We start from the raw sequence: 12,936 nt of genomic DNA on the forward strand, positions 1-12,936 counted from the left end.
CTGCCTATGGATCTTATTATGGCAGAATTTTCCAGACACCACATACAGTATGTTCAAACTGTACTGATTGTCTTTTCTTTCTTCTCCACCTCATCTCCTGTATATCCTTTCAGTAAATGGCACTACCAGTCAACCAAGCACAAAATCTAATACTCTTCTTCCTTAGAATATATAATATGGATATAACAATGCCCATGCTATAACATTTCCCCTATTAGGTTATGAACTCCCTAAGAGCAAAGATTGTATCTTTTCATCATGCCTGGTACAACACCTAGGTACTTAATAGGTATTTATTATTAAAAAAATTTTTTGGTAGCATTGTATTAGTAATTCTTAAAGGTACTGTATTTGTTTGCTAGGGCTGCCATAACAAAGTACCACAGACTGGGTGGCTTAAACAACAGAAATATATTGTTGTATAGCTCTAGATGCTAGAAGTCCAAGATCAAGGTGTCAGCAGGGTTAATTCCTTCTAAGGGCTATAAAAGGTAGGTATTCCTCTAACAAATTGTCAAAAATTGATTGGGAGTAGGGGGGATGGTTCTAAAGGAAGGTAGACTAGGGAGGATGAATATTTTGCAATAACTCAAATGAGAAGTAGTGAAGCCCAAACTAAAGGTTGTAGAGAAGGGGACAGATTTTATAGATAGGAAGGTAAAATAGATCAGACTTAGTGACATGTGAGGGGAGCAAAGGGTTTTGCAGGGGATTCTGTTACTGGATGGAAAGTTAGAATAGAGAGGTTTTAAGGTCTTGTGTGTGAGCAGGGAAGTCATCTCTATGTGTGGTTGGTTGGTATGGATGAGCTGCAGTATAGGGCTCCAATACCAGCACCACCAACAGGCTTTCCCTCTGCATTCCTTGCTTTCTTGGTTAAGTCTCATTCTGTCTCTTGCCTCATCCAGTTGAATACTTTCTTTTCTCCCCACCATGCTTCCATTGTCAGAGATCCTTAAGAGATTTGTTTCTCTTAAGTCTTCTCTTCCCCTTTGAACGTTAGCTATCTTCCTATAACTCAGTGCTTCATACCAGATATTTTTGAATATACGGAAAACCCTTTAGGAAAAACCCTCCTCTTTTAGGTCTCTTCATTGATTCTCAAGACACTTGAGATTCATATGCTAACTAGGAACATATTTTGAAAAGCTTCTGGAAACAGGGTCTTACACCAAGAGAATTCTCCAGATTTGGGTTTACTCTAGGTATATTTCAGAACAAAACACAAAGAACTGAAGGAGATATTTGATAAATATTAAGCCAGTTAGAATATAGTCTCCTTATAGTACAAAGGGTTTCTTTCTTTCTTCCTTCCTTCCTTCCTTCCTTCCTTCCTTCCTTCCTTCCTTCCTTTCTTTCTTTCTTTCTTTCTTTTTCTTTCTTTCATGTTTGCTTATTAGAGACAGAGAGAGAGAGGGAGTGCACACAAGTGGGGGGAGGGGCAGAGGGAGAGAGAGAATCCCAAACAGGCTCCGTGCTGTCAGCGCAAAGCCTGACACACGACTTAATCCCACAAACTATGAGATCATGACCTCAGCAGAAATCAAGAGTTGGACACTTAACCAATTGAACCACCCAGGCGCCCTCAAAGGGTTCATTTCCCCATGAAATTTCAAATTTTGGATTCCCATTAGAGAATCCTCCACATGTGGCCCCTTGGCTTCCTTGGGGTAAAGAAATTGAGGCAGGGCCATTGTACTTTGTGGATTGGACTGGGACATATATAAGCAGATACTAGTTCAGGAGTAGCCTTAGTTCTAAATCTGGGAGCTATGACTTTTGAACAGGTTTATGTGAGAAGGCTGTAGACTACTACATAGTAGTCTACTACATAGACTACTTTGATTATGAGTATTTACTTATTGATTGATTGATTGAGAGAGAGAGAGAGAGAGAAAGCAAGCAGGGGAAGGGTGGAGAGAGAATCTTAAGCAGGCTCTGTGTTGTCAGTGCAGAGCCTGAAGTGGGGCTTGATCCCAGGAACCATGAGATGATGACCTGAGCTGAAATCAAGAGTTGGAAGCTTGACCGACTGAGCCACCCAGGTGCCCCTGATTATGAGTCTTTAATCATTAGTCGTTGAATGGAAATGGGGCCATAGCCTTTGTAGGTAAAGGCTAAAAACCTGTTTAGCCTAGCAGTACTGAGTTTATCCCTGTTCATGTTTAAGGTTTTGCTAATCAGGATGGTGCTTGACCTGATTGTAGGACTGAAATTTGTCAGCAGTTTGTGACTCCTTAGGCCTGCCTTGCAGTTTGTCAGGTCTCATTTAGTCTGTGTAGCAGCTATGTCTTAGCACATTAGTAAAGTCAGCAAATATCTGCCAGGCTCATAACTCCCATTGGGTGGCATGTTCCTGAGGGAAGGAGGAGATTCACCTCCCATTGCCCATAATTCTCTGCTTCATACAATCACTCAGTAGTTTATGGAGGGCATAATTGTACAGGGGTTAAAAAAAAGACTTTTCTCAGCCACCAGAACAAACCATTTTCCTCATGAAACATATCCTACTTGTGTGACCCATGTCAGCCTCTCATGTTGCTTCTGGCTTTACTTGGTGGTAGAGAAGGAAAGGAATCACAGACTTACTCTGATGTAAGTTAGATTTTGGCTCCACCTATCCTTTGTATCCTCATATGTGATTGTCAGCATTGGGAGACGAGGTAGGTACCTGCTGGTCCTGACCCAGCCATTCTCTGGCAATGACACCTGAAAGGGCAGGCCAGGTTTGGAGCAGGCACATTCTTTGCTTTTGGACCAGTTGTATCTGGTCTGAGGGAGACTTAGACTGGTTTGTATGAGAGTGGAGAATTGTGGTTGGTGAGCCCCTCCTCCAGTATCCCTGTGACTCCACTCAGATGCTTTAACCGAGGATGAATTTTGTGTGCCAGGTGGTCTTCTGACTAACCCACCCATTTGGTTCCCCTTTAGAGCTCCTGCAGCTCTGAACCTTCCCACAACTCTGCGTGAGTGTCAGTGTCTCATGTTGAATTTCCATCTTGACTCATCTATCTCTAGGCGAAGATCCCTGCAAAGATTTAAATTGGGAACCAGACCTTGAGAATGTCTGTTCAGAGCATTTCACAGCTTCTGGATAAATGCCTTTTCCTTCTTAACCCAATCTGTTTCTCCAATTCTGCCCAGCTAGGTCTTGAAAAGCCCTGCTTTGAGGAAGCTTCCCAACTGAGGTGGGTGCTTGTGCTATTTCTTACCTCTGAAAAGCACCCCCATCCTTTTAGCCTGCCTAGGACTCCCAAGAGCCAGATCCACTGTAACAAAGGACTGCATCATTGCTTACATGGCTCAGGAAACAGAAATTGTGTGTCTATCCTAAAAGGCTAGACCACAGAGGAGATCTCTCCTTTGGTCATATGATGTCTGGCAGTCTGTGGGCCCTCTGTGGGCCCTGTTGAATAGTAGAAGAGGGAGCCTGCTTTTTTACCCAGAATGTACACGGACAGCTATTTACCACTTACTCTCTGTGTTTTTGGTGAAACATGGGAAGTTGGAAAGATACAAAAGTAATTTATGGTCAAAGCCATATAAGCTGTCTTGTGAAGTTTGAAGACCATGAACTAGAGATTGCAAATTTGTTGTGCCTCATGTCATAAACACATCTTCTCCTGTCTGAGCCTTTATTTTTCTGGAAAATTCAAGCTGCTTAGAATATGGGCTGAATGTGTTTGACTAGCCAGGTGGACAAGAGAGGGTCGCATTAGCCTCAGGTATAACATCTAGAAACCTCAGCCAGGTCTTGGAGCCACTGGTGGATGAGTCAGGAAGAAGTAGGTTCATTAGGCAGTGTCCTAGCTCTGAAGATCATTTCTAGTCTTGAGAGTTTGAGTTTCTTAGAATAGGAATTCCAGCCCCAAACCTGATAATGACAGCCACTTCTCCGGGCTCTTTGAGTGGGAGGGAATTCTGATTTAATCAGTCTTCCCTATATTTCTTGTTTTAAACCCTTTACCTCTTCTGGCTGAAATATGGGAAGCTCCTCTAAATTGGCTGTGACTTCCACTGAAATTTGACACTTTTCAAATGATTTTTTTCTGTATTTAGATGTGGTTATAGTTGCACTGTCAGTCCTTATCTTTTCTGTCACCCAGCCAGCTCCCGACTGGGTTAGGAGGTATTTGCTCTGCTGTTAGTGTTGGCTGCATAATGAGGTAGATGGTTAAGAAATGGGTTGTTTAGCATCTTTTGGAATCTAAATTTTCTTCCTGGGTTGAGGGGGAAGCAATGTTATTGGAAGAAGGCAGTAGGGAGGCAAATGTTGGCTCTGGAATCAACACTTTCTCCTCAGGATCTTGGATAAGCCGAGGAAATCATTCCTCCTTTAAAAGCTTATGTTATCTACCATATAGGGCTGCCTGTTCCACAGTGACAGTTTTTAGGGTGGCCCCCATAGCCTGACTGCCTAATTCTTGGCTATCAGGGCCATGTTTTACTGTAGATTGTCATGAAGAATGTTGCAGGGCAGCAGAAGTAGCAAGATTTGAGAGCTTGGTTTGGACATGCTGAGCTGACTGAATCAAACTTGTCCACCTTCTGCTGGCCTAAGGAAGAGAAGGGCTTTCTCTCATTAGCTCAGGCTCAGAGGAGGTAGAATAGGAATGGCTTCACTGGATTGTTACTGGTAATTGGAGCCCTATATTGAGAAGAATTCTGAGATTCTTTGGACTCAAACAGTGTTTTTGCTGTCCTGTGGGTGCAGAGTGGAAAGGGGTATTATATATTTGATGTATTTGGCATTTTAAGCTCCAGGGCTTCAGGGGTCCCTGGCTTATGTTTGGCATTATGTTGCAATGAACAACTTGAGTGCTCTTTGAAGATAAGGACATTCAATTTCCTGATGAGTCCTAAGTAGAATTGTTGAGTTATTAGGAATTAGGGCCATGTGAGAGCCACCTGACTAGCAAGTCTCCATGGAGATGGGGCTGCCATTGGCAAAGAGGGGCTGGGAGATTTGGGATCATGAAACCGGAGCCTTGAATCGTAAACAGTTTTGGTTAATGTGATTACACTTGAGGCTATCCTAATTCTGGATCCCCAAACAATCTGTGGTCCAGACTTCTGCAATAGAGGGTTTATGTTAGCCCACCCAGCTTCCCTTACATCTCTCTAATCATTGCCTTGGCACAGCCTAAGGGACTTCTTGTTTTCCAGTTGGTTCTTTTGCTGTGGCTGTTCAGGAAGAACTGGACTAGGTATCTACTCTGAGAACATAGTGCTATTTGATGCTAACTGTACGTGGGCACTTCACCTGTTTTCCAGCTTCACCAAATGCAGATAGCAGATAATATAGATACAAAAACAAAAACAAAAATGAAACAATCAACTAAAAAAAAAAAACCTAGCATTTGTTTCAGTAGAAGGCATGATTGCCTTTGTATTGTGCTCTGGTAATTTCTTGCTGTGTTCTGTCTTCTGAGACTGGGAGCTCTTCAAAGTATAGATTGCTGGTCTTAAGTCTCTTTATATCCTATAGCCCAGACTTGAGAGAGGTGGATAGGCAGGGGAGAAGAAGGGAGGGGGGAGAAGAACAAGAGGAAGAAATGGGGGAGGGGAGAGAGTAAGATCTATATTTAGCAAGAGAGAGAGACACTCACCAAGGGTGTGTGAGTGAGCTTGCTGGCGAGGTTTGTGTGTGCGTGAGTGTTCTGGGAAAGGGGGTGTGTGCGCCAGGAACGTGTGAGGAGAGCTGGTGCCCTATGGGAGGTTGCAGGCAGGAAGCAGCTGGAGAGGAGGAGGAGCAGCAGCAGGAGCAGTAGCTGCCCTGCTTTCCGTCTCAGTCTCAAAGCCCGGAATCGATTGGGTTAGAATTCCACATCCAGTTGAAGTTTGGCTGCTATTGCCTTCAGCAGGCTGGTCATCAGAGTCCCCCTCAGCAGAGGTGTGGACCAGATTGGATTTCTAGATTTGTAGCCAGCGAGACTCCTGCCTAGCCTTTCACTGAGGGGATTTCTCTGCTGGGCATTGTTCCTATCATTAACTTTGCACCATGGAGCCAGCCAGCTGGTGCAACTGAGAATAATAGCTCCCTGGCTCTGTTTGTCTGTTGGGCAAGCAGCCATGCTGTGGCTTAGAAAGTTCATCCTGTGGCTTCTCTGTCAAACCAGGGAGTGCTCCTGAATGGATTTCCTCTTAAAGACGGCACTTGTATTCTAAAACTTGAGAATTTGTGGTTTTAATGTTTTTTTTTTTCCTTTTCATTTCTTTAACTCTTACTTTGGTTGCAGCAGCAAGGTAAGTGGTATCGAGTGTATGACTGACTGAATGACAAGCAGGGACAAAAGCAAAGCATTTGTGGGTGGAATACAGAGGAGCTACATTAATTACATAACTGCTGGAGCCAACTTGCTGGTGGGGGTCATTAGAATGAGTGGAAAATGGCATACTCAGCCCTGAGGGTAGAATCTTCACGTGCATGTGTTTATATGCTGATAATCTGACTATCTGTTCTTCCTTGGTACTCTTACACTCCTGTATGTATGTAAATAACTTAGCCAGCCCTCTGAATGTGTGCATACTTGTATACAAATAATCTGTTTCCACCTCTTGGTATGTCCATGTTTATAAATAACCTGATCATTCCTTCCTGTGTGTACATAATAGAAACTCATTCAACTCATTCATTCCTTTTAAATGCTTATACACAAGCCATATCTTCCTCCATGTGCCTCTATCTGTATCTATATATAGATAGATATATAATCTCCTCTTTTGTGTGTGTGTGTGTGTGTGTGTGTGTGTGTGTGTGTGTGTTTACTCAGGTAACTTTCCTCTTCTGGTATATGCCTGTGTATATTAAGAAACCCTTCTATTTTTCCATTGTGTGAGTGTGTTTATACTGTTCTTCTGTCTGATGTATTAATTCTTCCCTCTCATGTGCATATGCCATATAGACAGAAAAGTCATCCTGAGTTTCCTCAATCTTGAGTGTGTATACACATGCATAATAATCTGTCCATTTTCATCATGCATGTATGGTAAAAATAGCACTAACTATAGAATGTAGACCCCTTTTTAAATCTTAGGTCTCCTCAGTGACCTTGGTCAAGTCATTTAGCCTCTCTGAGCTTCATTTTTCTCATTTATGAAATCAGAATGATCTTCCTTCCTGCCTCATAGGGTTCTGATGATAAAATATGTCATGATAAAATAGGAATCATGTAAACTATAAGATTCTAAACAAATATAATTTTACTATTGTTACATTTCTCTCTAGTGTGAGTTGTATAGGATAGTCTATCTTTGACTCAGCAGCATTGAGATTATGCTCTTGTCTGTGAGAAGTCTCTAAGTCTTCCCTGTAAAGGGTAGCTTCTATTGAAGTAATTAGGTTTCACCTGTAGTTTTGCCCAAAGTATTGGAAAGAAGCTACATATTGCTACAGGGGATCTAGAAAGGGTCAGATTGAAAGAGAGAAAAGGTCTCATCCTCTGCAGTTTAGGGCCTTAATACTTTGTTCTTTGTAGCCTTGAGGATTGAACGTGTCATAAAATGGAAATATGCTACCTCCAGCTAGGATCAAACTGAGCAGGTGAAAAGATGAATGAAAGAACAGAGCATTCTGCTGCCCCTGGGATGGCAGCCTGTAATGAACATTGCTGCCAGGTTTTGAATGCTCTCCAGAGTGTCCCCCATCCCAGCCTTCTAGACCTGTGTGTCCCATATGGTAGCCACTGGCTATATGTGGTAGTTGAGTACTTGTCTTGGCAGACAGGCTACTCTCAATTGAGATGTGCTGTAAATGTAAGATATGTAACAGAATATGAGGATTCAGCATGAAAGAAAGAATGCAAACATATGAATATTTTTTATATTGAATGCATGTTGAAATGATAGGATAATGAATTATATAAAATATATTAAAGTAAATTTTACTTTTTTTATTTTACTTTAATGTGGCTACTAGAAATCTTTAAATTACATATGTGGCTCACATTATATTTCTATTGGACACTGCTGCTCTAGACCTATCATTAGCACAAGGATCAGGGCACCTCTTCCAGCTGGAAGAACAAATGGAAGCCTCATGATAGCAACTATAGGAATGACAAGGAACCATGGCACAGCCTCTTCCTACTAGTCTCATATCCTAGAGAGATACAGACTAATTACCAGCCTCTAGCAGCGGCTGGGGCTGCCACTACCCTCTTTATTTGTCTTGAATGAGACTCCAGAAAAATTTAAGTATATTTAGGGAGAAGTTTCCAACTTAGTTTTTACAATAAAAAGGGGTGATAAGCCATCAGTCTAAAAATAAACCTAGAACTGGAAGGCAGCATATTGTGAGGGAAACAAAAGTGGACTAGAATTTAGGAGACTTGTATTCTAATGCGGCTCTGCCATCACTCATTTATCCTTTCCGTGGCACTGACTTCCCACTGTGTCAGGTCATATGCTTGGGATAGTAGTGCCCTGTGCCAGGCATTGGGAGATCAAAAACAAAGCACAGCTTCCATTGTAATGGAATTCACATCCACTGTGAGTCCTCAAGCAAGAACCTCCCATTCAGGGGGCTGCCAAAGTAAAACGGATGAACAAAAGCAAGGGTATCATTTTGGGTGAAGGGTTTAAACTTGGGTAATAGAACTTTTGAGAATCTAGAATAGCTGTCCTGCCTAAAAGACTTTCACATTTAAAATTTAGGAAAACACTGTGATAGCTAAACAAAACTACTCCATAGGCTAGATCACAATGTAGTATGAGATTCCAGGCCTAGTACTGTATAAGAATCTCTTTCAAATCTAAACTTCTCTGATTTGGTGTTCTGATTCCTTGTATTCAATGGCAAGATTTCATTTGTTTTGAGCACCCTATGTGCCAGGCACTGTTCTAGGTGCTGTGAGCAAAACAGTTCTATAGCAGTGAGCCAAACAGTCTCTACTCACATTCCAGAATAAAGAGGTAGGGGAAAGAGACACATAATAAACAAGCAAACAAATATATGATGTATCAGGTAGGTAGTAATAAGTTCTCTGAAGAAACTACAGCAGAGTAAGGAGATAGAGAATGTGGGTTTTTTTGTGGGGAGGGGGTAGTTTTTAGAGGCTAGACATGCCTGCTCACATGCCTTCTTCAGTCTATTCATGAGAACCTTGAAGTAGTATGGAAAAAAGTATGATGAATCTTAAGAAAAAAACGTTGTGACGTTTTTTAAAGGCTGTAAGGCAGACTACATTGGGGTATTGCAGTAAGGGAGAGAGATTGAGCCCAACTCTGAATACAAGGAAGACTGAGAATTTATAGCTAAGGAACAGGGTGAGGGTCAGTGAATGGAAAATTACTAAGAGGAAACATCAAGGATAAGGGGAAGTCTAGCTAAACTGACTTGACAGGAGTTTTGCTGGAGGCACACCAAGGTGGTGGTTAAGGAATTTGGTCAGATATCAAAGGTGAAGAATTTTCACTAAACTGACCCAGCAGGATTCTTGCTAAAAGTGGACTGAACAAACAGAGCTGAAGGTCAGGGACCTTGTCAGAAAGAGGACTCAGAGCAACCTGACTCAGGTTTGATCAAAGGAGAGAGTCTTTGTCATGAGTATCTGATTCTGGGTGCATATGTATTTGCTTTATGGTTGGCTATATTCCTTGGTATAGTAAACCTTGGTACTGCTGAAAGGGAGCGCTGGGCAGGGCAAGAATGCCCAGCTCTCCTGACTGGCATTCATTCTTCATTTTGAGGTCTTGATATTCCAACACTTTGAAGGCTGCATCCTCCCTTATGGTACTGTATGTTACCAGAGGTTCTGTCTCCTCTCTTGTATACAGTGTTTGAGGTTTTCTTTCTTTTACCGTGTCCAGCCTCTGGCCTATAAATGGAGTTCCTCCTAATGCTGATGAGGAAGGATGGCCTGTCCTAGGAACTATAGTACCTAGGACCTTGTGATGCATTTAATCTAGGGCATTCTTTATTCCCTTTGGCTAATCTCACTTTTCATACTACGTGACCCTGATCACTTTCTCTGACAGGAATCTTTGTAAGCATTGATGCTTTCCCAAAGATTAACATTTTAAAAGTACCCAAACCTGTTGTAGCCCTAGAAATCCATTCCTGCCACCATATTAGCCATGCAACATAATTGGTAAATGGCCCAGGAAATGATCTGACCTCTATAGAAGGGAGGTGGGAGGTGCTGTCAGAGTTCTTAGCTCTCTGCCTTCTGGGCTTGTTTCACACAAAGTGAGAGGCTGCTTGATACATATACAGAGTTCTGGCCTGTTCCCAGAGGTCCCCAGCTGTTTCCTCCCAGCCAAGATTTGAGTCAGAAGCAATTTTACAAGGAATACTCGCATTCCTAATCACATTTATTTGGTAAGGCAGAGAAAGAGACAAAAGAATCAGCCATTTCAGAAAACTGAGTTGTTTTTTTTTCCTTCTTGACTTTTTTTGGTACGTTGGTGCTGATGTGATTTAAGGGTTTATTCCCTGCCATAGTTTTCAGCTCTCTATTGTTGAAGCTTACTACTTTTGATTTATTTATTTTATTTTGATGTGTTCCCTTTTCAAACGGAGATATCCCTTGAAAGGGTTTCCTTATTTTTCCTAGGTTTAGTCATTCCTTAGAAAGATAGCAGAAAGGAGAAAGGTGTGGTCACTTTTTAGAGTGTGTGTATGAAGTTTGAAAAGTTGACTAGAGTAGATAGGCTAATAGGACAGGGCAGAATGACAGCTCTGGGTATCTTGAAGGAGTCCAGAGGGTCAAGTTGAGCTGGGTGGACCCCAATGCCTCTTTATCCCATTCTGGCTCAAATATTACTTCTTCTCTATGGCTTTCCCTGTCCTAATTTTGCTGGGCTTCTCACTGCCCCTCCATTCCCCCATCATTGGAATTAATGTCTATTATCTATTGTTTATTACAACTTTCATTATAACATGTTTTGCTTTATTTTGTGATGGTGAATTATGCCTATTTCCTTCTCCAAACCTTAATATATTAGAAAGCAGGGACCGTGTGTCTTACATTCCTGGCACATAGCTTGGTGCCTGACAAATCAATTGAATTGATTTAGAGATCAAACTGTCCTCATTCTTTGGCCCTTGTTATTTCATTCCTGTGGACAGTAGTAGCAAAGAGAGGCTGGGGGAGTAGGTGGACTTGACTTGGGCCTCTTGGCCCTAAGGGTTGCCCTTTCAGCCTATTCTGGCTTCTGGTATCCTATTGGGTTCTGAGCAAAGTAACTGGTTGATTCTCTGGGCATTACATTGAAGTCTGTCCTCTGCTTCAAAACCTAAATATCTGGATGACCGAGTGGGTTTGGTGCCTTTGGGGAACCCATATCCCCAGGAGGTGATTCTTAAGTTCATCCAGGGTAGCGATTACCAGTTCATAAGAAGGTTTGGGGAGAGTTTGTTTAATATGGAAGCAAGCATCTTTCTTTGAGGCTGGAAGAAGTTGCTATGGCAGCTCTAGTTGGAAGTTTCCTATTTGTTAGTAATGTAGGAAACCAGGCAGCTTTGCCTTCAGTCCTTCAGGAGGCTGTAGGGAAAGACCCTGAACACAATGACTGTGCCATTTGCCCCTTGTATGACTTGCCAGACAGTGTTGTGGGCACTGCAGTCTTGGAGGGGACAGCTGGCAAGACTGTCTAGGAAGTTAAACCAAGCCTATCTGGAGTATTGATCTGAAAAACAAATAGGCCTGAAGTTAACCTGGCCTGCATTGAAGCAATAGCGGGAGAATCAGTTTCATTTTTGTTCCTGAAAAGCTGCTTTCTCTGGACCTAAATGGGGCTGGTCTTGGAAGACCTGGCAATGGGTTCTGGGCCTCACCAGCCTTTGAACAGAAAAACTTGCCTCCTATAGGTATCTGTCCCTTCTGCATGCTTTCAGACTGCCTGAGGGAACATGGCAAGCCCCTTGTCACCTGAGCAAAATACTGGGAACTGAATGTTTTGCTTCCTTTTTTAATCTTAAGGAAAAAGAAAAAAAACTTCTAGAAGAAAATAGGATTAACAAAGAATGACACATGTCAGTGGTATGATTGCAGGCAGTGCTACAGACCATTAAAAGAGACTAGGAAAGATAGGGGTTTGGGGCTAGGATAGAAGTCATGGTTTACTCAAATCATACCTTTTATGGGTGGTGGCATGCTTGGTAACATTCCTGTGACTATTTTCCCTACTGTACAGGTGAGGAAACTAAGGAACAGAGAAGTCAGGTGTTTAATCCAAGATCATTGGTGAAGCAAGACCTGACTTAAGTCTTTTGATTTTCAATCTAGTAGAACTTGCTCATGGCTTCATGTGGTCATACACAGAACTTTCATCTTGGTTCAGTAAGCAGTCTTTCTCTTTGAGACAAACTTGAAAGGCTGATTACCAGTTCCAGTCCTTATTGGGCTAGGGACCTTGTTCAAAGCTAATACCAGGTACCAAGACCAAAGCAGAGGCACCTAGACCTTGCACAGTTAAAAGAGGGTAGCTTTGGAAATACAGATGTGCGCTTGTGGAAGGAGAGAAGGAATAATTTGATGAGTCCGTCTTAGAATTGGTACCTTTGCTGTTTAGACAGCTAGGCACTAATCCTAAGACTCAGCAGTTCTGGTTGTGCATATAGAACATCTCCTCTTTATCCCTCTCCCTCCCCCTGTCACAGAGTACAGTGAGTTGGCCTGATTAGGGATATAGCTGATCCTGGCCCTTTGAGACATAGGAGTAAATCAACAGTGCTTAAAAGGCATTAATTTGGCCTCTGCAGTGCCTCACAGAATGGGTAGCATCCTTAGGTGAGGAATTCCTAGATGGAGCAGAATTTTTAGATGAACTACAGGGAAGAAGGGAAGACATGAAGTGGGAATTAATCTAGTTTCTGACTTTTGGTCCTTGGCCTAGTTATTTCCAGTAAAAGGGGTCAGTTTGATCTTTATCCCAAGTCTTGTGACTCATGCTTCTGATTCTTCCTAGTCTAGGAAAGCACAGTGCTTTTAA

At 42.2% G+C, this 12,936-nt stretch overlaps 1 protein-coding gene across 20 annotated transcripts in view; it reads left to right on the forward strand.

Moving 5' to 3' along the window:
- The window catches only part of UNC13B (unc-13 homolog B), a 252,510-nt gene that overhangs the window by 184,668 nt on the left and 54,906 nt on the right, over positions 1–12,936 (forward strand). For 2 of the 20 annotated variants that reach the window (XM_045470012.1, XM_045470013.1), the window contains exon 1: positions 5,757–6,246. The exons of the other annotated variants lie outside the window; for them this stretch is intronic. The gene's annotated coding sequence lies outside the window, so the exon portion shown is untranslated. Of the gene's footprint in view, positions 1–5,756; positions 6,247–12,936 lie in introns of those variants that run through there. 20 annotated transcript variants of the gene reach the window in all.

Source organism: Leopardus geoffroyi, chromosome D4 (assembly GCF_018350155.1).
Source record: "Leopardus geoffroyi isolate Oge1 chromosome D4, O.geoffroyi_Oge1_pat1.0, whole genome shotgun sequence".
Lineage (NCBI taxonomy): Eukaryota > Metazoa > Chordata > Mammalia > Carnivora > Felidae > Leopardus > Leopardus geoffroyi.